Consider the following 23,451-nt stretch of genomic DNA (forward strand, 5'->3'; position numbering starts at 1 on the left):
GTTTAATTATTAACTCAGAGTCGCCATAAACTGAAATTTTCTTTGCTCCCAGTCTTTTTTTTTTGGTAAGGCTAGCAATCAGTGCTTCGTACTTCGCCTCATTATTCGAACAATCAAAAGCCAATTTATAAGAACTTAATCTTACATTTCGAGGAATTTTACATGACTGATGCAAGGGGCCGTGAATCCACATGCCGATTCCATCTCCTTCCTTACCCAATGCACCATCAAACTCCATGGTCCAAAGACCTTCTTCCTCATCGGGAAACATAATTTTAGAGGACTGATCTTTCTGATTTTCTGGAGGATGACTTACTCTCTCAACAATCTGAGTTTCTAGCACTGATTCAACAATCTCTTCAGATGAAATTTCCGACTGCAAACTTTTAGTATCATTTTCCTATTTTTCTGCAATCAAATCTTCCTGTACACTACTTATGACATCGAAAATTCTGAAATCTGAACAATTTGACTATCATCATCAACTGAATTCAAATCACTATACAAAATGAAAGACTCTAGATTGGTATGTACAATGTTTATAGGATGATTATTTGGTCTTTCTTTGCTACTATTCATGAATTTCATGAGTTGCCCAAATACCGATATAGTAGCATATGAAAAATCAAGTTTCAAGGTTCCTTTCAGCTTTTCCCCCAAGACCGTGAAAGCAACATGCCAAAACGTGGAGGTATATCAACGACCACTACATCCATCAATACATTTTTGGCCGGGATTTGATCGAGGGACACTACTAGATCTTTTATAAGGCCAAGGCATTTGACTCTCCCCGAATCAAAGGAATACAAATCATGGTAAGGTTGAGTAATATCTAATCCTAGTTTGTCCATAATAGCTTTTGGCATCAGGTTATGTGAGGCGCCAGAATCTAACATGGCATTATGGAGTATAAACTCATGGAGTTTCAAACTAAGATAGAAAGGAGGAACTTCATTATCCTCAGGACTTCCCTCTACAACTGGACCAAATAAAATTACAGGCTCATCATCGACAACATTGACAGTATCTGACATTTGATCTACTTTCAACATCTTAGCAATCTAGAATTTGTACTTTTCATTATGAACTAGTTCAGTTAGAGGAATTGAAACCTTCAATTTGGAAATTTCATTCTCTAAGATAAACAGATTGGATTTCTTGTCTACCTCTTTTGTTGCAGTATCCTTCCTTTCAAGCTGTCCTTTGGCTTGAGATTCCTTTTTCTGACTTTCCGTTTGAACCTCCTTGTCCTTCCTCACATTGCTGGTAGAAGCTTCATTATTTTTATCCCGACTCAGAATGACAATTTCTTTTTCTCTGTTTTGATTTGCAGGAGTTGCTTCTTTATCCGGTGCATCTTTCTGAACATTCTTCCTTTTCTGATGTAATGTGACAGGGACATTTCTACTCCTTAAGTTGTATTGTTTTTGCAAATGATTGAGGGCATTCTGATATCCCCTTTGATACTCTTCGGTCTGCATTGCCCATGAATCATCATTGGCAAGGACAAGCTGTTGATCACTTGGTGTTATTAATTCCTGAGAAAACTGATCTTCCTCAGTAAAAAATGTAAGTGATTCATCTTCTTCAAAGAAATGATTAGCCTCAACAATTTCTTCTTCATCGTCTTCCGGGCCTTGTGTGTAGTTTTGCTGAAATGGTGTTTTGATCTGTCCTTGAGGATCCTAATTTTTCTGTTCTTTCTGCTTATTTCAGAACTGTGATTGTTGCTGGCCCCTGTAGTTCAGATTCCTTATCGAAGGCTCCACTTGTCTATCAACAATAGTCATTCTGTCCATCATCCTTTCCATTGTTTTAATCAGAGTGTCAAGCTTTACCTCAGAAGAAGAAGAAGACTCTTCCTTAATAGTAACTTTCTTCTCAGGTTTCTCTGATTTGATTTTGGACTTTTTGATAAGAAAATTGGCTTCCACACTTACAACATTGTGCTGCATCTCTTCCAAGGTTGCAGGATCTCTCTCCCTGAGTTGATATGCCATGTCGGGATCAAAGGCATCATGATAGTGGAGGAGGGCTAAACCAAGGGGAGGTTTAATGTCGTTAGGAATGGAATTATAAACCAGATTGAACCATGTTGTAAACTCCTGCACTGACTCATTTGGGTTTCTTTTCATAGCATTGTACTCAGCCAAAATTTGTAATGGATTTTTCTTCTCCTACCACCGGGCCAAGAATAACTCTATCAACCATTAGGAACTATTGACAGAATTGGCTGCCAAACTACGAAACCATTTCTTCACATCTAAGAAAAAATCTGAGCTATGATTCTCATCTTTGCATCCTCCTCATCAACCTCTTCAAGGTCAATGAAATCTATCAACTTGTCAACATGTTGCTGAGCTGTAATCTTTGATGTTCCATCAAACAGAGGGAGTCTTTGACCATAGTTTTGAGGTAGAGAAGCAAGTTGACTAGGTAATAGTAAAGGAGAAAATTGTGCCATGACTACTGGAGGAGGAAGAAGATGTACTACAATGGGTTGTGTAGGTATTACAATAGGCTGTGTTGACAGAGATGATGACACTAGCAGAGAGAGTGGTAAACTAACAATGGCAGATGATGTAGTTGATGTGTTTAGAGATGAAGTAGAAGATGAAGTAGTAGCCAGGTTTTCAAGTTGATATTGAATGTAAGCTTTCTCGGTAGTGATTTGAAGTTGGTCTCATAAGATTTGAAGTTTATCAAAATTTAACCACAACTCGAGATCAGTTTTGGAAAAGAGGGATTTAGCAGAAGGAAGGTAGGAATACAACCTAATAGTATCACAAACCACTTCCGAAAGGGAAGAATCAGATTTAGATTGAAACAAAGATTGCTCAAACTGAATATCAAAACAAATATCTTCAATAGTCAATACTTTATCAGGTAGAGATGTAGTTTTTACCAATTTTCTAGGTTCACTTTCAGGAATAGGAGTTTTGGGTTTCTTAAGTAACTTCTTTGGATGATCAACAATTGTAGGTGGATTCGGGTCAGGATTTGATCTCATGTGTCTTTTAGGAGCCAAAGTTATTTTTTACACCTTGAACTTGATGAGATTACTTAAATCAACCTTCCTTTGGATACTAGAATCTGTCACCCACAGAACCAGTCTTGAAAGCACTAATATAAATAACCCTAGGAATGATATAGCAGTCGTCCCCCCAGCAACGGTGCCAAAATGTTATCCCTCACAATGTCCCAGGCTAATGAGGGAATCGATGAAGGTAACCACAGACCAAGCTTTCGGTTTGGTAGCTAGCCCTACCAAACCAGAGAGGGCTCTCTCTATGGAATCAAAACCAAGAGATGACTGGATGATAAAGGGTTTTAGGATAGATAGCTAAGCTTAGGTAGGTTTGGGAAAATTTAGGTTTTGTTGCTGGATAAGGGAGAAAAACCAGGTAGCTAGGTCAGAGGGAGCTAGGCCTAGGCTTTGAGAATTAGATTTGCATAGATGTAATGGGGCAAGGTAGGCACACAATTTAGCACTTTAGGGTTTTTGTTGTGTATATGGGAGATAGGTAGGGTTTCTAAATGAGCATGAATCTCATGAATTTGTTTATATCAGAAGAAAAATGAACAATAATGTGAAATCTTCTCCAAAACCGAGCATTACATGAATGAATTCTATTTATTATCTTAGGAAACAAGCACATGAAAGATGGAAATGGAAATGAAAGATACAATACATTCAAACTTATGGTTACATAAGAAAAAACACTGCTAAAACACATACCATAGGAATCCCACTACAATAGCTGCAAACTCTGTCTTTTGATTTCCAAAAATGTCAAATACAGGCTACAATGGTTCTCTCCTCAAATGTCCAACCCCTGGAAAATGATTTCCTTCCATCTTATATAGGAAAATACAACATATGAAATCTCATCAAGTCAAAAATTCTATTCAAGTCTCATCATAACTAGCTTTGATGAGTCTTCACTGAAAACTAGGATAGTTGAGACAATTTCCACAATTTAGGCTAAAGTTTAGGAGAACATATCTCCTCATTAATTACAATTTTCCTCATAAAGTGAGGCAAAAACCAACTAAGAAACTTAAAGTAACATTAATATATCATAAAATATCAAAATTTCCATCATTCAGTACATAAGATGTTACCAGACTAGATGGGTTGCGCCAGTTAGCAAAAAGGTCACACCAGCATGCACCAAAACAGGAAAATTTGCAGAAGGGTCGCGCCTGTTTGAAGCCATTTTTAGGTATCTTCCCCAAGTCAAAATGGAAATATAAAAGAACGGTAAACTAGAATTTTCTGTCTAGTTTCCATATCATCTTGAATTTTGGAAAATGACCCATGGGAAGGCCTCCAAAAACTCATTCTCCCAACCTGACTTAGAAACGTTGCGCCAATCTAGTTTTAGCGGCAAAGAGGTGAAAAAGGTGAGGTTTTTTGAGTTTCTGATCAAAATGGGAATCCTTCATGAAAAAATAGGATTATATTTGGAATTTTCTCATCATAATTCATCCATACATGTAGAAAAAACCTCATTTGGATGTCTAGGGAAAAAGGGTCGTGCCTCAGCGCGATGCTTCTATGTGCCTTTTCCTACAAAATTTCTAAAAATTCCAAATTTCTCCAAAACTTTCAAAATTTGTTCCTTGGCTGTTATGTAAGATAGGCTAAACATTCTTAGATGTTTTAGCCATCAATTTAACTCTCTTACCCTTTTTTCTTGATTCCCTTTGCTTTTCCTAGACCTCTTTCAATTTTGCTTTCCGTCTCGTGATTTTGATTTGTGCAATCTGATTCCTTGTTTGATAGTGATGGGCCATATGCCTTAGTATCTAATTGTCCCTATTAGCTCTATCAAGAATCTTCTCTAGATGATCATTTACTTTGCTGAGCCAATATTCCCTATCTTCATTGATCTCCATAGCTATTTTGTCTTCAAGACTCAAATCCTCATTCAACAGGTTTTGATCTTTTTTCTTCTGTAATGTTCCTTTGAGACCCTTTGTCCTATGTCTATTTCTCCCAACCTCCCTCTCTTTTTCATCTTTTTCCAACACTGCTTTACCCTTGGACTCTTGCATACTATTTTTAAACAAATCCTTTTCTAGAAGCAACTGCTTTGCCTTCAGCTGCTCATTTTCTTGCTGAAGGAAGGAAATGACAATTTTGGCTCTTGCCACATTGTCCAAAAGCTCCCTGATATGAGAATCCTTCTCTCTAACAACTAGTTTCAGGTTTTTCTGATCATATTGGGACTCCAAGTCCACTATCTGTATGTCATGATGGGTAGCCTCCTCACCCTGCAAATGTAATCCCTGTTGTGATGATGTAGAAGGCTTAGCCCCTTCCATAATCTGTGGAGCAAACATAAACCTGTTCCCTCTTTCACATGTCTTGGATACCTTAGGTATAATTGCCTTTGAAACCTTTTCCTGCTTGTTTTTTGAACCATGCTTCACAGACCTTGTGAACCTAGGCCCTGGTGATGTTCTTTTGTTAGGAGAAACAACGGGCCTAATGACAGGATAAGTCTTTAATTTATCCAAAATGGTTTCCCAAATGATTTGATTGACTGAGAGCTAATGCATATCCACAATCTTGATTAGGCTATGGTGAAACAAATTTGTGATATGAGGCTGTCCCTTGGTGTAAATTTTTTCACTCATTTTCACCACACTCTTAGACAAAAAATTGCACAAATTAAGTGTTCTTGTAGAGGTGAAATGCATAAGTAACCTAACATGATACCAATATAATCTAGAGAATCTTCCTTCACATGTAAAATACTTCATGATAAGCTTCATTAAATGGGAATACTTGTTAAGCATATTTCTAAAAGGAAAAACATGTTCACAAGTCTCTCTGACATTAGGTTTTAGGAACATCTTATAATCATCAAGAGACAATTCCATGCCTTTGAACCAGGTGTCACCATGATTTGGAATACCTGTGGCTGAAGAAATAATACCTGCTGAAACACTGAACTCAATACCTACTATGACAATTTTATCTATGTTGAAATTTTGGGGAAAGATGCTTGTCAAAGGAACATGGAAACCATAGTTTGCAACCTGCTCACAAAACTTCATACAACCAACATTTTTGAAACATTTCTGAGCAAATGGAGAAGCATTGATTTCTCTCAGGTTGGATGGCTCAAACCTTGAATGATGGCCTCCCTTGTGCACTTTATTTTCACTCTCTTGTTCACCCTCCATTAGATTTTTTGAATGGTAAAACATTAGTCAGATGATGTTGGTAAAACTGAAGTGGAAGTTTTTCTCAAGGTGAAATGTAGTGGGAGGCTAGGGTTTGATGAATTCAATGGAAAATGAGTGGTGGAATGATAGGAGACTTTAAATTTATGGTTTTCTGGGTGATAGATGACAGTGGTGATCAATAGAAACTAGGTTTATTCACCAAGAATTTGCTGGAGAGAAACCCTGAGAAACAATCAATTCACATTGAGAAATTTTTTGAAAGGATGGTGTAGATGCCCACTTACTATTTGCAGAAGCTTTAAGAGTCTTTGAATGATCTTTGGAGGTTTGAAGAAGTCGAAAATCTCCTTAAAAACAAGAAGAGAACCCCTGTGGGTTGATCTGGCTTAGAAAGGTCGCAATTGCTAAAGAGTCACACTTCTGGACAGATGGGTCGCATTCCTGGATAGATGGGTCACGCTTTACTCCCAAAGGGTCGCAATCACTTCAGAAGGGTCGCATTTGTGCACAGAAGGGTCACAATCACTTCAGAAGGGTCACATTTCACTAGGAATACAACAAAAACCCTTAGTTTTCACCACATTTTCCTGCTGCATGATAATAACTGAGCTATGCTTGGACATTTGAAAGTGAAAATGAGTTAGAAAGTAACTCCTCTTATCCTTTTAAACTCAAATTAGGACCCTTGACACTTTATGATCTCTGATTTTTTGAAACTTGGTCACTTTATGGCCTTTTGGAGACATTGAGCCTTTTTGAAACATTGAACCTCTTTTTAGACATTGAACTACAACCTTTAAACTTAGAACCTTGAAGTAATTATTACATATGAAAACATAAAATTACACTTGATATCAAATTTATTAAGAAACTTGCTTATTACCACTCCTCCTTTGCCAGATTTTTATGCATGGAATGAGAATTTGGTGATTGTGAAACCCTAATGACCTAATGGAGGTACTGAGCGGAATGAAAACCATGGTGACCTGATTGAAGTGATGATGATGATATGTTCAATGATAGCACATCCAACTGAGTGATGGAAATGACTGGACATGGAAATATTTGAAGGAGTGGAAATAATCATAGACACACTAACCAATGACCAAAGTTTTTGCATGGAAGACCTAGTGAAATGACAAAAACTTGACCTTAAACCCTAATGGACATTATGAAAGAGAACATTTGATCACTGGTGGAAGGAAAAACTAACTAACACTAACAGTAGGTTAGGTTTTTCCACTATCATAAAAAAATTATTTTAACTCCACTTCAGAATTGGTGTAGCGTGTGAAACTAGAACATTTTAAAATAAATACACCAACCTTAATAACATGATAACCATCATGATTGCAGTGGAAGTTTAACAATGCATTGCATTGAAATTGAATTCTCGACAATGTCAAAAGTTCAAGCATTGAACTTGAATCACTGATGATATCAAAAGTTCCCATTATTTTACCGAATATGAATTTTGTTGTATAATTTGATACGACTAAGTATAAACTGTGTTCTTAATGATATTACTTCTAACCTATTTATTCATACATGTACCCAAATGAGAATTTTATACATTAGTGAATTAACAAGTGTGTTTGTTGTAGGTTTTCAATGCAACAAACTCATGTTAGATATATTATTTTTTTGTATGAAGTGATGTTTAATGAAAATTGGTAAAATCCACCCTGATAAGACATTTCATGATCCAGGTGGATATTGGTGGCCACCTGCCAAGTCCACCTGGACCCCCACCATTGTTTCTCTCAGCATTTTCAGTTTCCTTAATTGTAGCACAACTTACTATTTCTAGCAGTTTTTCGGGTCCTGAACTTCTGGAGCCGCTTTGAGGCCCTAAACGACGTTTTTTGGGAAATATGGGGACAACATGGGTCCATGGACCAATGTTTCCATTCCCAAAGTGGTAGTGCTCGGATAGATCTTTCTAACGAGCTATTGTACGCGTCAAACGAAGATCGTATGCCAAAGTTACGACCCTGGGAAGTTGATGTACAAATTTACCCAAACGGGGCCCACAGTTTGGCGTTTCATCTCCTAGGGTTAGGTTTTGGAATGTTAAGGGTTTTCCATTGTTTCTCAACAATAAATAGGCCTTCGAGCCTCAATGTAACACAGTTCAGAGGCATGTAGCCACCACATCTCTTCTCAGAGATAAGCTACCATCGCCCTAGCTGGTTTATTTCCATTTCTGGTTGTAAGCATATTTCAGTATTTTCCATTAATGAAATGAAGTATTATTTCTGCTGCATCTTTGTGTATATGGTTATCTCTGTAATTTGTTGCGTTCCTGTTTAAATTCGGATCAGTGGTATCAGAGCGGTCTGCTTTTTCTCTGTTCTTCTTTGCATGTCCCCAACAAGGTCGGGATATAAGGAGTTAGGGTTTGAACTGGTTGAACCTTTGCAAGACCAGCCTCGCAAATCCCGATGGCCTCCCATGGCAGATGAGAAGAAAGACGAGGGGGCAGGAGATCCCATCAAAATCTTGCTCGAAGAAGCCCTCGAGCGACAACGGAACGCGATGATGGACAGCTTTGCCCAGATCCTTCAGCGGCTACCCAGAAGCGACGCATCGGCTTCCAGCAGGTACTCTGGAAATGCCACGCCCTTTAAGGTACAAGTTAATTTTGAAATCCCCATATTCGAGGGTCAGATAGACGCAGATGTTGTAGATAAATGGTTAAATCTGCTAGAGGGTTATTCTTCTGTTCATGAATTTTTGAGTCGGGAAAAGATTGTTTTCGCCCTTCTCAAAGCAGCCCCCCACATCAAGGATTGGTGGGAAACCTACTGCGAGTAGAAGGATGAAAGTACTGGCTCACTATTTTCAGCCGCACCCACCTGGAATTCATTTTGGGATGCCATCAAGGAGAAGTACTACCCTGTTGGAAGCTATGAGGATGAATACATAAAGTGGACCACGCTGCGGCAGGGAAGGGACCAAGACGTGTTGGAGTTCACCAATATTTTCCATACCCTTCGCACAAAGTTGGGTATCAAGGATACGGAGCAACATTTGATACTCAAATACCGTGGCTGCCTGCACAAGTACATCCAGGAAGAAATACAATTCCTAAACATCTCCTCGCTCGGCGCAGCATACCGATATGTCGTCAAGGTCGAGCAGAAGTTTAAACAAAAGAAGCGAGACTTTGGATCTGCGAATCCAAAGCAGGGGAAAGGTGCCCCTAAACCACAGAACAAAGGACAAAGCCAAGGCGGGACAACCCAAGACAACCTGCCGAAGTTGCAAGCAAAGAACAGTGCCGCGAATCTGAAAAAGGACGCTGGAAAATGGTGTGAGTTCCATAAGAGCTCCACTCACAACACAAGTGAGTGTCGGGCCAAGTAGTCACTGGTGGCTGAGCTAAAGGTTTCAGAATCAGATGCATGTTCCAACTCTGAGTCAGAACCTAATAAGGGGAATGAAAAAGGGAAGCAGATCATTGATGCGGATCCCAACGCCACTGTTGCTACCGCCAAGATCCAGAAAAATGAACCCGAAGATCCAGAGGAGGAGGAGCGTCTCTTCCACTCCCAGATGTGGGTAAAGGGCTCCCCGATACAGTTCATTGTTGATAGCGGGAGTCAAAAGAACCTCATTTCAGCAGAGGTCGTGAAGCGGTTGGGCTTACCGACCATAGCACATCCACAACCATACACCATTGGGTGGCTTCACCAAGGACGGGATCTTCGCGTGAGCCAGCAATGTCGCCTTCCATACAAAATCAAGCCCTTCACGGATGAGGTATTGTGTGACATTGCTCCCCTTGAAGTTTGTGATGTATTATTAGGACAACCATACTTGTGGAAGTGACATGTTGTGTATGAATCAAGGCCCCGTGCTGTTATTATTACATTGGGAAATAAGTTGTACAGGATACCAGAGGTAGCACCACCTACCGCCATCTCTTTGATTACTGAAAAACAATGCAATAAGATCATTTCCAAAACCAGGAAATTTGTTTTCCTGATGATACACCCTCAAGGAAAGAAGAAGACAGTGGCCGCGACCTCTAGACGGGGTCCCTCTGCATGACAACTACAGATGGACAAGGTTGTGGAGGAGTACGAGGACATCTTCATCTCCCCTGCAGGGGTTCCTCTGCACTGTCAGGTGAAGCACTCCATCGATCTGACCCCAGGTGCGTCGCTACCTAATGGACCAATTTATCGGCGCTCCGTTCTAGAGAACAATGAAATCAAGAGGCAGATTCAGGAGCTCCTGCAGAAAGGTCACATCCGTCCGAGTTCATCGCCTTGTGGGAGCTCGATCGTGTTGGTACAGAAGAAGGATGGGACGTGGAGACTCTGTATTGACTATCGGGCGCTGAACAAGATCACTGTCCATAATAGGTACTCGATCCCGCGGATTGATGACCTCCTGGACCAACTAAAGGGGGAGAAATATTTCAGCAAGATCGATCTGAAGTCACGATATCACCAAGTACCAATCGAACCCTCTGATGTGTGGAAGACTGCCTTCAAATCCAAGGAGGGCCTTTTCGAATGGTTGGTTATGCCTTTCAGATTGATGAATGCTCCTGCAACCTTCATGAGGCTAATGGATGACATCTTGCGGCCATTCACCAACTCCTGTGTAGTAGTATACTTGGATGACATTCTGATCTTTAGCCAGAGTTTGGAAGAGCACCTCCACCACATCCGACAGGTTCTCCAAACACTGCGGCAACACAAGCTATGTGCCAATTTGGAGAAATGCACTTTTGGCGTGACCCAGGTTCAGTATCTTGGATACATCATTGATGAACAGGGGGTGCATGTCGATCCAGCCAAGATCCAAGTCATTCAGGATTGGCCATCTCCAACCACTCTAACAGAGCTCCGCAACTTTCTAGGTCTTGCCAACTTCTACCGCAGGTTCGTGTTGGGGTTTTCTCATATTACTTGGCCCTTGAGTCAAGTCACCAAGGGAGGGGCGAAAGCAAAATTCTTTTGGTTTGAATCTCAACAAAAGGCATTCATGGAGTTGAAGGATCGCCTCTGCACAACACCAGTGCTCGCGTTACCAGATTTACAACAACCATTTGAGGTCAAGACAGATGCCTCTGACTATGCTATTGGGGCAGTCCTTACTCAACATGGACATCCAGTGGCATATCACAGTGAAACACTTTGCGACATAGTCCGGAAGTACCCCACTTATGATAAAGAGATGTATTCCATTGTACAGGCCTGCCGACAATGGAAGCATTACATTTTGGGGAAGGAAACAGTCATCCACACAGACCACCGACCCCTGCAGTTCATACAGACCCAAGGAAAATTGCAGAATGATCGCCATCAGAAGTGGTCTACATACCTGCAACAGTTCCACTTGAATATCAAGTATAAGAAGGGCAACACCAGTAATGTTGCAGATTGCCTCAGTCGACCACCGATCATGGCGTTAACCACCGTGCTCAACTCTTGTGGGCACGAGACTTCTGATTGGCCACTTCTCTATAAAAGCGACCCAGAATTCGGCCACACATACCAGACACTCTTGGAGGGTCGGCATGTTCCAGATTTTCACCTCCAGGATGCCCTATTATGCCACCTGGGTCACCTTTGTGTTCCTTCAAGCGAGCGTGCCAAGATGATTTGGGAAGCTCACTACAGTCGGGCTGCTGGGCATTTCGGGGTCGAGAAAACAGTGGCAGTACTGCAAAATTATTTCTATTGGCCGAATCTTCGACAGGATGTTGGGAAGTACATCAGATCATGTACTGCCTGTGCCATTGCCAAAGCGACCATTAAGAAGCACGACCTCTATACCCCATTGCCTACCCCTAGTCGACCTTGGGAATCCATCTCCATGGATTACATGTCAGGCCTTCCTTCCACTAAGCATGGAAATGACTGTGTTTTTGTGGTCGTCGACAGGTTCTCGAAGATGGCCATTATGGCAGCCTGCAAGAAGAATATCATAGCAGAAGCCACTGCTAAACTCTTCTTTGAACGAGTGTGGGTGCACTTTTGGATCCCACAGTCTATCATCTCAGATTGGGATAGTCGGTTTCTCAGCACATTTTGGTCCAGTCTCTGGTCAATGCTGGATACCAAACTCACGAAGTCCATAGCCTTCCATCCTCAAACTGATGGCCAGACAGAGGTTGTCAATAGGATGATTGTGCACATTATGTGCATGTATAACTCAAAGCATCCACGCACATGGGACGAGAGCCTCCCCTATGTTCAGCACAGCTACAACCGAGCTCTTCACAACTCCATTTGCCATAGCCCTTTTCAGGTGGGTTTGGGATTCCAGCCACTATGCCCCATTGATGTGGCCATGCCACTTGCAGCTACTCACATAAATTCAGCTCATGTCCAGTCCAAAACAGATAAGGCCACCAGCTTCATTGAGCGCATCCAACATATTCGCCAGCAGGTCCATGACATTCTTGAGAAATCAAATGCCAAGTACAAGCAGCAACATGATCAACATCGGGTGCCACACAAGTTTCAGGTGGGTGACAAAGTCTAGTTGCATTTGCAAAAGGAACGCCTTACTAGAGCCTATCGGAAATTGAGACCACTCCGATATGGTCCTTACACAATTACTAAGGCTATGGGAGACAATGCATTTGAGCTCAGCATTCCCCCATTCCTTGGCCTGCACCCAGTGTTCAATGTGGACCGCCTTCGGCCATACTTTCCACCATTGCTAGACACATCCGACATTGCAGAACAGCTCACCCACAGAATTAAATCCAAATTGCATGGAACAAGCTGCAACTGATCGGATCATGGACACACAAATCATGAACACTCGCCAACAGAATATCCAACTGTATCAAGTTGTCAAAGTATGACTTTTGTTGTATAATTTGATACGACTAAGTATAAACTGTGTTCTTAATGATATTACTTCTAACCTATTTATTCATACATGTACCCAAATGAGAATTTTATACATTAGTGAATTAACAAGTGTGTTTGTTGTAGGTTTTCAATGCAACAAACTCATGTTAGATATATTATTTTTTTGTATGAAGTGATGTTTAATGAAAATTGGCAAAATCCACCTTGATAAGACATTTCACGAGTGGTTGGTTTTGTCATTACTATAAGATTATTAACTCTTTTTAACTTCACTTAAGAATTGGTGCATTGTATGTGAAATTGGAACACTATATAACATGTATCATGAAAGATGGAAGTGCATAGGGAAATGTTGAGTTGAAACACCCACTAACTCTTTTTAACTTAACTTAAGAATTGGTGCATTTGCAAGTGAAATTGGAACACTATATAACATGAAGCATGAAAGATGGAAGTGCATAGGGAAATGCTGTGTTGAAACACCTATGATTAAACATTTGCAAGGACTGAAAATAAATGGAGATGTAAACCTTCCAATGATTATAATATTTAGAGTTAATAAAATCATATGGGTTTATATGTGTAAAATTGATAATTATCACTACAAGGGGACACTAAATAACACTATGTATGAATGATGGAAGTATATTTGGTTATTTGTTGAGTTGAAAGATTAATATAGATAAATTAACTCCAAATCTATTAAGAATTGATAGGGATAAATATTAAATTGAGATGGAAATCTATTAGAGCTCAAAGATCTAGAGTTCATGGATTTATGTTGGGCATTTTTCCAAAGAAGAACATCATGGGATACCTTCATATTTTCTGAAATATTTGGATGGATAACAACTGAATCGCCAACCATAATAGCCATTGATAACCTCCAAGGACTAAATTGGTTTTGAAATTTTTATTTTAAGACCTCACCATCAACAACATCCACGAGGAAAATGGTTCAATTCCAAGGAAAACATCAAAGGATTACCCCGCACCCTTCAAAAAACCCATATGGAAGTGTTGACGGTGCTGGATGCTGCCAATAGAGATGGAAATCTATTAGATCTCAAAGATCTAGAGTTCATGGATTTATGTTGGGAATTTTTCCAATGAAGAACCTCATGGGATAACCTCATTTTTTTCTAAAATCTTTGGAAGGAGAATAACTCAATCACCAACCATAATAGCCATCGATAACCTACAAGGACTAAATTGATTTTGAACTTTTGATTTTAAGACCTTATCATCAACAACATCCATGGGGAAAATGGTTCAATTCCAAGGAAAACGTCAAAGGATTACCCCCCATCCTTCAAAAACCCATATGGAAGTGTTGACAGTGTTGGATGCCACCAATAGTCAGGGAGTCTCCCTGATATGAAGTCCCAAATAGACCTCACATCGTTTGGAGTAGGAGGCCCATCTGATATATATGCCCAACAACCAAATTTTGAATGATTTTCCTTGGTCGCAATGATTAACACAAGAGAGAGCGCATATACTTTCGAAATAAACAAGTTAGCCTTGTGATGTATTCAATTGCAAAGTGTATAATGGTTCTTTCACGAAAGTTAAAAGAAAGTGAGTCTTTAAGAGAAGAGTAATATTAATATCCTAGTAAAGACACACACATATATCTAAAAGAATTGTTAGTTGTCTTGCGAAATAGTTCACAAAGAAATAACGATCATGAAAGAAAAATACATAGTTCAAAGATGCATACTAAAGTCAACGAAGTAGTTCATTTTCATTAGTATGTGGAAACATAAGCATACACCAAAAAAAATGAAAGAATCCTCTTACAATCATTCACGACATATGCATGAAAGTGTGCCGGCTCTGAGAGCTTCAAATATTAAGTGAAAGTCCCAAGATACACCATTACAATGATACAACACTAGTTCCAATAGTGGAACGTTAAGCAACTACTTGCTTCTCAAAAGACTAATCTTCTCTCCTATGCCTAGCTTGAGAAGCCAAGGTGAAAAGTCCTTTGCTTGAGCTATGAGGGTGTATACATAACAAATGAGGTGACTCTCCACCTCTCTTGTAACTCTTGAGCTTCCTTCATAACTCTTGAGCTTCCATCTGACTTTTTGAATTCCTATGAGACCTTTGGGCTTCTACATGACTTTTCACATTCTATGTGTGATCCTTGGGCTTCCACACATTTGATATTTTCTCATTTTTCAAAAAAACAATATCACATTTCCACATATTAGTGGATAATACAATGAAACACATGACTCTTATGGTGACACTTTGAGAAACATGACTTGGTGATAGTGACATGGAATTCTGTGTGGTGTATCAATGTCAATCTATTATCCTTGCTACTATATTCACATCTACACGCTAGATATTGCATGCAATTCATCTTCATCCTCGAAAAGGCCGAAATGATATGGAGTCTTCACTGTGATCTTGACCTTCATTCTTATGTCATGATCTAGTGTCACTTTATTTCTTTTCTTGATGATCCTTTTAGGTCTACAACTTCATAAGTGTCTCCTTGTAGCATCTTCTTGACATCCTCCTTTACAATCATCCTGTCATGTCAAGATAAGAACACCTGTAAGTGGAATTCACTCATGACAAGACGACATTAGTCCCAAAATATCATAGTCTATCCTATTTCTCATGCAACATATTGATTGAGATGGGATATAGTGCAAGATTGAGGAGGAGGCTTGAGGATTACATAGTGTGTAGGAGTTGGAGGCTGGGATGAGGGTCTAGGATTTGTGACTGCGCAGTGCGCAGTGGTTGAAGGATAGGGAGGCATGATTGCACTGTTGAGGGAGTTAGGAAGGCAAGCTTGTTCACTGTGATTACACAATGCGTAGTTCTAAAAGGGAGGGCCAGTGCATTATGCAGTTAAGGAGGTTAGGGAATGAAACATGACCTGACTACTGACTGAAAGTGTGCAATGCACAGTGGAGGCAAGACTGGGTAAGGATTGTGCAGTGGAAGGTGCAATTGATAGTGACTTAGCATTGTGATTGCACAATGCATAATTATCGGAGGAAATTCTCTGTGATTGCGCAGTGCGTAGTTCTAGGAGGCAAGGGATGGTTGAATGGGGCTTGTGACAACACCATGCACAGTTCAAGGAGAAAGATGGATGGGTGGTTGGTCGGGCAAGTTGAGAAGACAAGAAAACTTCAAAATTGACTAAGTGTGGTATCAATGAGGCAGAAATATGAGACCAAATCATGTAATACGGCTTGAACATGATCAAACACTTATAAAAGACCAACCACATGACAATGAAAAACTCAACACCCAAAACCAACATGCATTCATTGAAACGACAACAAAGCGACACTTACCTCAAAGTGCGACACTTAAGGTACACTTCTTGACACAAGTGTCGACTGCAACAAGAAAGTGCACAATACCTCGAGAATGAGTCTAATGCATATCCTTATGATAGATAGAATCCATTAATGCAAAAGAAAGCATCAAAGCTTTCATCTTACAAGTGTGCTATAACTGCCTTTCAAAAATAATGACACTTCCCTTAACAAAACATGATACTTTAAATTCCTTCAAAAAGGGACTTAAAAACTTGGGAAACAAACATTGGATTACTCTAACAAATAGAAACAATAGTTCACATGATCAAAGGGAGGCTCCAAAATTTGAAAATAGGCCAAAATGTGAAGGGTGTTGTAGTAGCGACAACACTTGGAAATTCACTTGAAGAACTCCAACTTCTCTGTTCGGGTCTAGGTTTATGCATAGGGTCTAGTCTTTTAGGAAGTATAGATTCATTTTGTAGACCACCTTAGCTTCCCCATTTATCCTGGTTATAGGTGTAGTATCTCCTATTCCCTTGCTTTGCTTAACACAATTACAAAGATTACCATATCACAATTGTTTCGATCCAGGAGAAGGATAGTATATATTTGTGAGTTTAAAATGATCAGAGTTTTAGTTCCATATCCAGTGTTTCTCTACTACCAATAGGACTATTTTAGTACCCCAACGGAGTCACTACAAGAACAAAAGCATTGCTTCGCTGCTAGCGAGCCTGTTCAATACCTCGACGATGTTACTTGCTTCACCTCTCTGCGCATGAATCCTTTCTCTTCTTGTGCCCCTTATTTTATTTTCAATATGCTTATTGGAATTTTATTAGCGTTTATATTGCCAAGCTGGAAGAGGGATCTCGACTTATTGAGAGAAAGAGAGGTTGTTCCTTGCTAGATTATTATATACCTCTGAGATTAGTATGCTTGCCTTTAGTTTTCTCCTTTCCCTTCTCTACTAGATTGGATCAACATATAAAACACCATTCAATTATAATACTGAGTCAAGGAATGAAGATCCTAAAATAGGTATGGGAATCATGGTTCTGATTAAAGCTTTCTGTTCGAATTGGTTGTATATTTTCCATTGAGACATCATTGACCTTAAAGATTTTAGACCCAAGCAAAGAAGAGGGATCAAAAGTTGGTTAGTATTGTTGGTGTCACAAAGCCCTTCAAAACTTTCACCACATCATTCAGAACTAGACAAAACACTTCCACACAAGGTATTATTTACAAGGCTAACAAAACAAAGAGAGGACATACAGGAAAAAACACGATGAAACGAGACAAAATAAACAAGGAAAGAAATATTTACATAGGTAGAAACACAACCCTAGGATGCTATTGAAAATAATGCTTCAATATTGGTTATTGATAAGGAGAGAGTCCATCTTCCCATCTAAGGATTGGAGATGATAAGTATGGTGGCCAAGCTTATCATGAACAACAAAGGGTTTGATCCACAAGGATTGAAATTTGGTGTCTTTACCTTTCTCTTCATGGGACTTATCCCATTTCAATACCAGGTCTCCCGCACTGAATTCCTTATTCCCCACAAACTTCTTGTCAAACCAGCGCTTGATACAACTTTGATGCACGACAAACTTTTCTTTTGTTTTTCTCCTTTCTTCCTCTAACTTAAGAAGGGTGTCTATCCCACTCTGAACAACTAGACAAGGTTTACCTTGGGATTCTTGAGAAAGTTGAAGGGTTAGGAGGTATATGTTTGAAGGAAGGATAACTTCTTTTCCATACATGAGGAAGTAAGGGGAGGTCTTCAGAGAGTGTTTTGTTGTGACACGATCAACCCACAAATCATTCACCAATGTATTATGCTAGTTCCTTTGCTTAGAGTACATGATTTTCTTAATGGTGTGAATTAGATTCTTATTGGTAGACCTAGCTAAACTGTTATCCTGAGGGTAGTACTTAGATGAGTGCTTTAAAACAATACCATTCTATAATGAATCATAAAGTTTTAGCGATGAAAAGTAAATTTCATTATATAAAACAAGTGATGTGGGAATGTCGAACCTAGTGATAATATTCTGTTGAAGTAAGTGGATGACTTCCTGCTCATTTTCACTTGTTTCAATGGAACCACTTCAACCCATTGAGTAAAGTAATATGTAGTGGTTAATACATATTGGTGTTTCTTCGATGAATGAGGAAAAATTTCACCAATAATATCCAATCCCCATTGTTGAAATGACTCTTCAACGATAATGATTAGCAATGGGGCAACTGACTTCTTATCTCGACCAATGCATATTTGACATACATAACACTTATAGGCATAGGTCTGTGCATCCTTAAATAAGGTGGGCCAATAGTAACCGAACCACATGACTTTAAGAGCAATAGTGTCACCTGCATAGTGCCCACTAGATGGCTCGTCATGAGGGTCTTTGAATACCCTTTATGAGTCTTATGCTTCCAAATATTTGAGCAAGACACCATTGTGGTGTTTCTGAAAAAGAATACCATGGACAAGATGATAAGGCTTTAAGTCGAATAACCCTCTTCTGTTTTTCTAATAAGTGCAAGGGCAAGATGTCGTGCCCTAAATGCTGCCGTATGTCGATGTACCAAGATGTGGCTGCGTCTGTAGGGGTAGCTTGCTCAATATTGTACATTTCGATTTCTTGTTCCCATCTGAAAGAATCCTCTTCTAGTGAATTGACTACTTCTGCTGCAAGCCAACAATTTGAAAAATATGGTAGTCATGGTCAATATTTTTATCTTGAAAAATAAATGGAAATTTAATTTTTCAATTTGCCTCCAAATTTATCAGATTGGTTGGGCCTCTAAGAGGCACCCATTTGAAACCCACATGAAGGATATATAAAAGAGATCATTTCTCCTCATTTGTATACATCAATTTGGTCTCATGCATCTTTTATCCAACAAAATTACAGGAAGGCCTAAATTTTAGGAGGAGGTCGAGATTTCAGTAGGAGGTTGAAATTATAGGGAGGGCCCAAATTTTAGGGACTTTGAATTTTGACATGGCACTTCATCATGATTTTGGTTATTGGTTTGGTTATTATTATGCTGTTATTATTTATTATGTATAGATGAATCTGGAAACTCTTTCTCTCTCTCTCTCATAAGGAAGAACATTTTTTGGGTTTTCCCCTTGTGGGTTTTGACCTAATTGTGTGCCTAATTTCTATATCTTGTATCATTGATTACTTTACTGCTCTTTCATGTTTATTAATTAATGTTTTTCTTCTGTATAACTGCCTCAATGATATGAAATTTAATGCTATGTGAAAACTAATGTTTAATTGATCATTGAAGTAGTTATCAGGTGAAGAAAAAAAATTCTAGTGGGTATCCTAGAAAATCAACATGGGATGGGGGCACATTAAAGAACATGGTTGAAGTGCAGGTTGAATATAATAAGGGTGAATTTATCTCTGCTTGTAATCCAAGATGACCGAGTTCTTAAGAGGAATTTTGGGGCTATGTTCTGGTCATGATTTTCTATGGTCCTGGTTGAGCTATTTCAGGTTGAGAAATACAGACGAGTCCCTTGTGATGGTTGGAACATAAGGCCAAGACTAGGTTGAGTTTCCTTAGATGCCAGTGAAGGAAGTACATGGGTCCGAAATTAATCTGTGATGACCACATAAGGGTAATTACAGGGACAAGGTTACAAAATATACCTCAAAGCCAATATTTATGTGGAACAAGGCTGAGGTACAAAAGTGTTGATAGAGGAGGCTGAGTAGCATTCCTCAAATACAAAATTATCTTAAGAAAATTGAGGCAAGTTTCATTATCGCTGATACAAAACTATCTTAAGAAGATTGATGCAAGTTTCATTATCGATGAGGGTGTATTTTCTATTGCACATGGCATTATTCTCCTAAAATTTGAGATACCTAATATTGTGAAAGTATGGACATATGAATCAAGCAAAAGGTAGATATAAGTTACAAATATTTGTGACCCAAAATTGATCCATGAAAGGGTGCTAATTTTGATCATCCAAAAGGTATCATGTCCAAGTATTATTGGGTGAATCATGTCCAAGCTCATTTGATATCAAGACTGCCATCCATGCCCTTTGAGGAAGATCTTCATAGATGAAACTCCAAGTTTTGGACTATGTTTCTCTATGAATTGATCCAACATTCTTCTCATTGGGTATAGATCCAAGCCTTTTCCAAATTTTCCAAAAATCCAAATTTGTTCCCATGATGACAAGTCTAATACAATTATGTGCTTCATGGTCTGAGTACTATAGCTATTTGGAGAGATGAAATCATAAATCAGAAGCTCCCATGTAGATCTCAGGGCCTACTCTAAATCTGAAGTCTGAGTTATTGACTAGTAAATAAGGTTGGAGATTGCATTCTTGTCCGAATTGGTGGCATGTCACCTTGAACTGTACCTATTTCAGTTATTTAGTCCAAACTGAGATCTGAAGGTGCCTCAGTATTTAGTTACAATCCAATTGAAGTATTCTGACTGGAATCTACATAAACTAATTCGAGAAACAAGTTTGAGTCACTGTATAAAGATCCGTGTGATGTGTAGGAGCCTCTTTCTTTGTGCATCTATGATGACATATATATAGTTCAAGTTCTGATAAAAAGGTAAACTTTAGGATTGTATCTCTATCTGAAGTTATGGATATCAAAATTAAGACACACACACATATAGCCCAAAAAAGCTATTGCTTGGATCCAAAGGCCGTGACTCTAGTCTTAGTTGTCACTGGTTGGAAATCAGAATTAAGCCCAACTGTCTACTTGTCCTCTAATTAAGTGTTTTGATACTAGGCCAAGACCTAGTTCTTTCTCTGAGAACCGAAAGCCATAACAGTGACTAAGTGTAGTAATTCGGGACCTAGAAAGGTGATCTCTATATGGTGAAATGTCACATCTCATTTAAAGTGATCTTAGGGTATTAATCCTATGATCTTCTCGAGCTCCTAAGGGATGGTGCATATAATGAATTTGAAGGTTCTTGAAATTCAATGTCTGCTATAGCAAGGGCTCAATTCATCGCTCTTAGGATCAAAGGACATGCTATGTTGAGGGTATTGATTTGCTTATTGATATATCCTGATGATGGCTAAGTAAAGTTGCATAGTACAAGGATGCTTGCTAGTAAATTCAGAATATGAAACATATAAATAATTATGACAATGTTTCCATTGAGTTTGACATAATGTTGAAGGTTCTAATTATGAAGGAACCATGATTCATAACACTGACTGTGTAAGACTAGTTATGAATATCAAAATCATAATATAACTAAAGGGTCATGATCTTAAGGATGTTATATGAGTAATATCTTTTGAAGAATTTGAAAATCAGTTTCAGATTCAAGAGTTGAATTGTTTAGGGTTTGTAAACCCTAAATAGGGTTTGGAGAAGAAAGCCTAGGTATCATGGATAAAACCCTTAACCTAATTGATTCTACTTAAATGAAAGAACCTTAGATCTTAGAAGATCTAACATCTTCATGAGCTTGATTTATGGTACTAAACTTTAAGAGGGAGTTGGCATGATCTCAAAAAGATAAGTATCTTGTATTTATTTATTTAAATAATTATTAACATTGGATTGTTTATGGTTGTGAACCTAGGTAGGGCTTGAAGAATAAAATCTAAGGCTTATGGACCAAATCCTAGAACAAATTATTTTCAAAGAAACCCTAACTCCTTGTTGATGATATGGACTTGATAATGATGTGGACTTATTGATGACATGGACTCGATGATATTGATGATAATGATTTTGACTTGATGTTGATGTGGACTCCTTGATGATATGGACTCATTGATGATGAACTCGATGACACAAACTCCTTGATGATGTGAAACTCTTTGATGATGATGTGAACTCCGTGAGGATATTGATGAACACTCTTTAATAATGATGAATCCTCAATGAGGACTCCTTGATTATGATATGGATTGGATTCCTTGAACGAATTTCTCAATGATGATATTGAATCCATGATAATATAGATAATATGTACTACTTATGTGAACTCTTTGGTGATATGGATAAGGTCAATTTCTTGATGATGATATGGTCAACTTCTTGATGATGACATGGACTTCATGATGATATGGATTCCTTAACGATGTAGACTACTTGATGATGACGAAGATACGAACTTAGTGATAATGTAGACTCCTTGATGATGATGTGGACTCGTTAATGATGTAGACTTCTTGATGATTATGTGGAATTGATGATAATGTAGACTCCTTGGTGATGATGATTCAATGATGATGTATCCTCCTTGATGATGTGATGAGATTGAATTGATATGAGAAGTCTAAGATCAAGAGGGAAAGATAAGTATTATCTTGATTGTTTCTATTTATTATTTCCTTATGAGTCTCTTTGCTTGCTTGGTTGTTCCTGTTCTTCCATAGCCTCCTCATGAGGATTGCACGTACATAATGAACACTGCCAAAGTGTGGCAAATCATTGGAAATGATGGAAGAACAATGTGACAAGAAGATTTGTGATAGGATCTATACTCAAAGGGAGAAAAAAAGATCAACCTGATTGAAGAATGAAGATAATTTCTATTGCTTTTGTAAATGCACGATCCTGGTGATATCTTTGGCACAATGGAATGCAAGTCCATCGAGATCTCCTAGATGAATAATTTCAAGAACCTGAAAGACTTTGATATTCACTTGGTTGATTTTTTAATTGGTTCATTGATCCATCCGATGATGGTTGTTTCTGCTGAAGTCTATTGTTATCTATTATATTCGATTATGGTCTGTTGGATTCTACTATGGTTGATGATGCCTACTTCTGTAAGAAGCAACTTGTTATCTACTGGATTCGATTATGGTCTACTAGGTTCTACTATGGTTGTTGATGCATGCTTATGAGAGAAGCCATTTATTATTTGCTGGATTTGACTATGGATATTGATATTCACTTCTTTAGTTGCCAATGATTGATTATGTGAGAAGACATTATTGAAATCTATTATTGTCTATTAATAGCTACTGATGTTTGCTCCTGAGAGAAGCCTCGACTGAAGCTAAATTAAAAACTAAATGTTTGCTGAAACATTTGAAATCCACCACGGCTACA

This window comes from Pinus tabuliformis, chromosome 5_1, assembly GCF_031772625.1.
Source record: "Pinus tabuliformis cultivar Carrire ecotype Pingquan chromosome 5_1, CPIR1, whole genome shotgun sequence".
Classification (NCBI taxonomy): Eukaryota; Viridiplantae; Streptophyta; class Pinopsida; order Pinales; family Pinaceae; genus Pinus; species Pinus tabuliformis.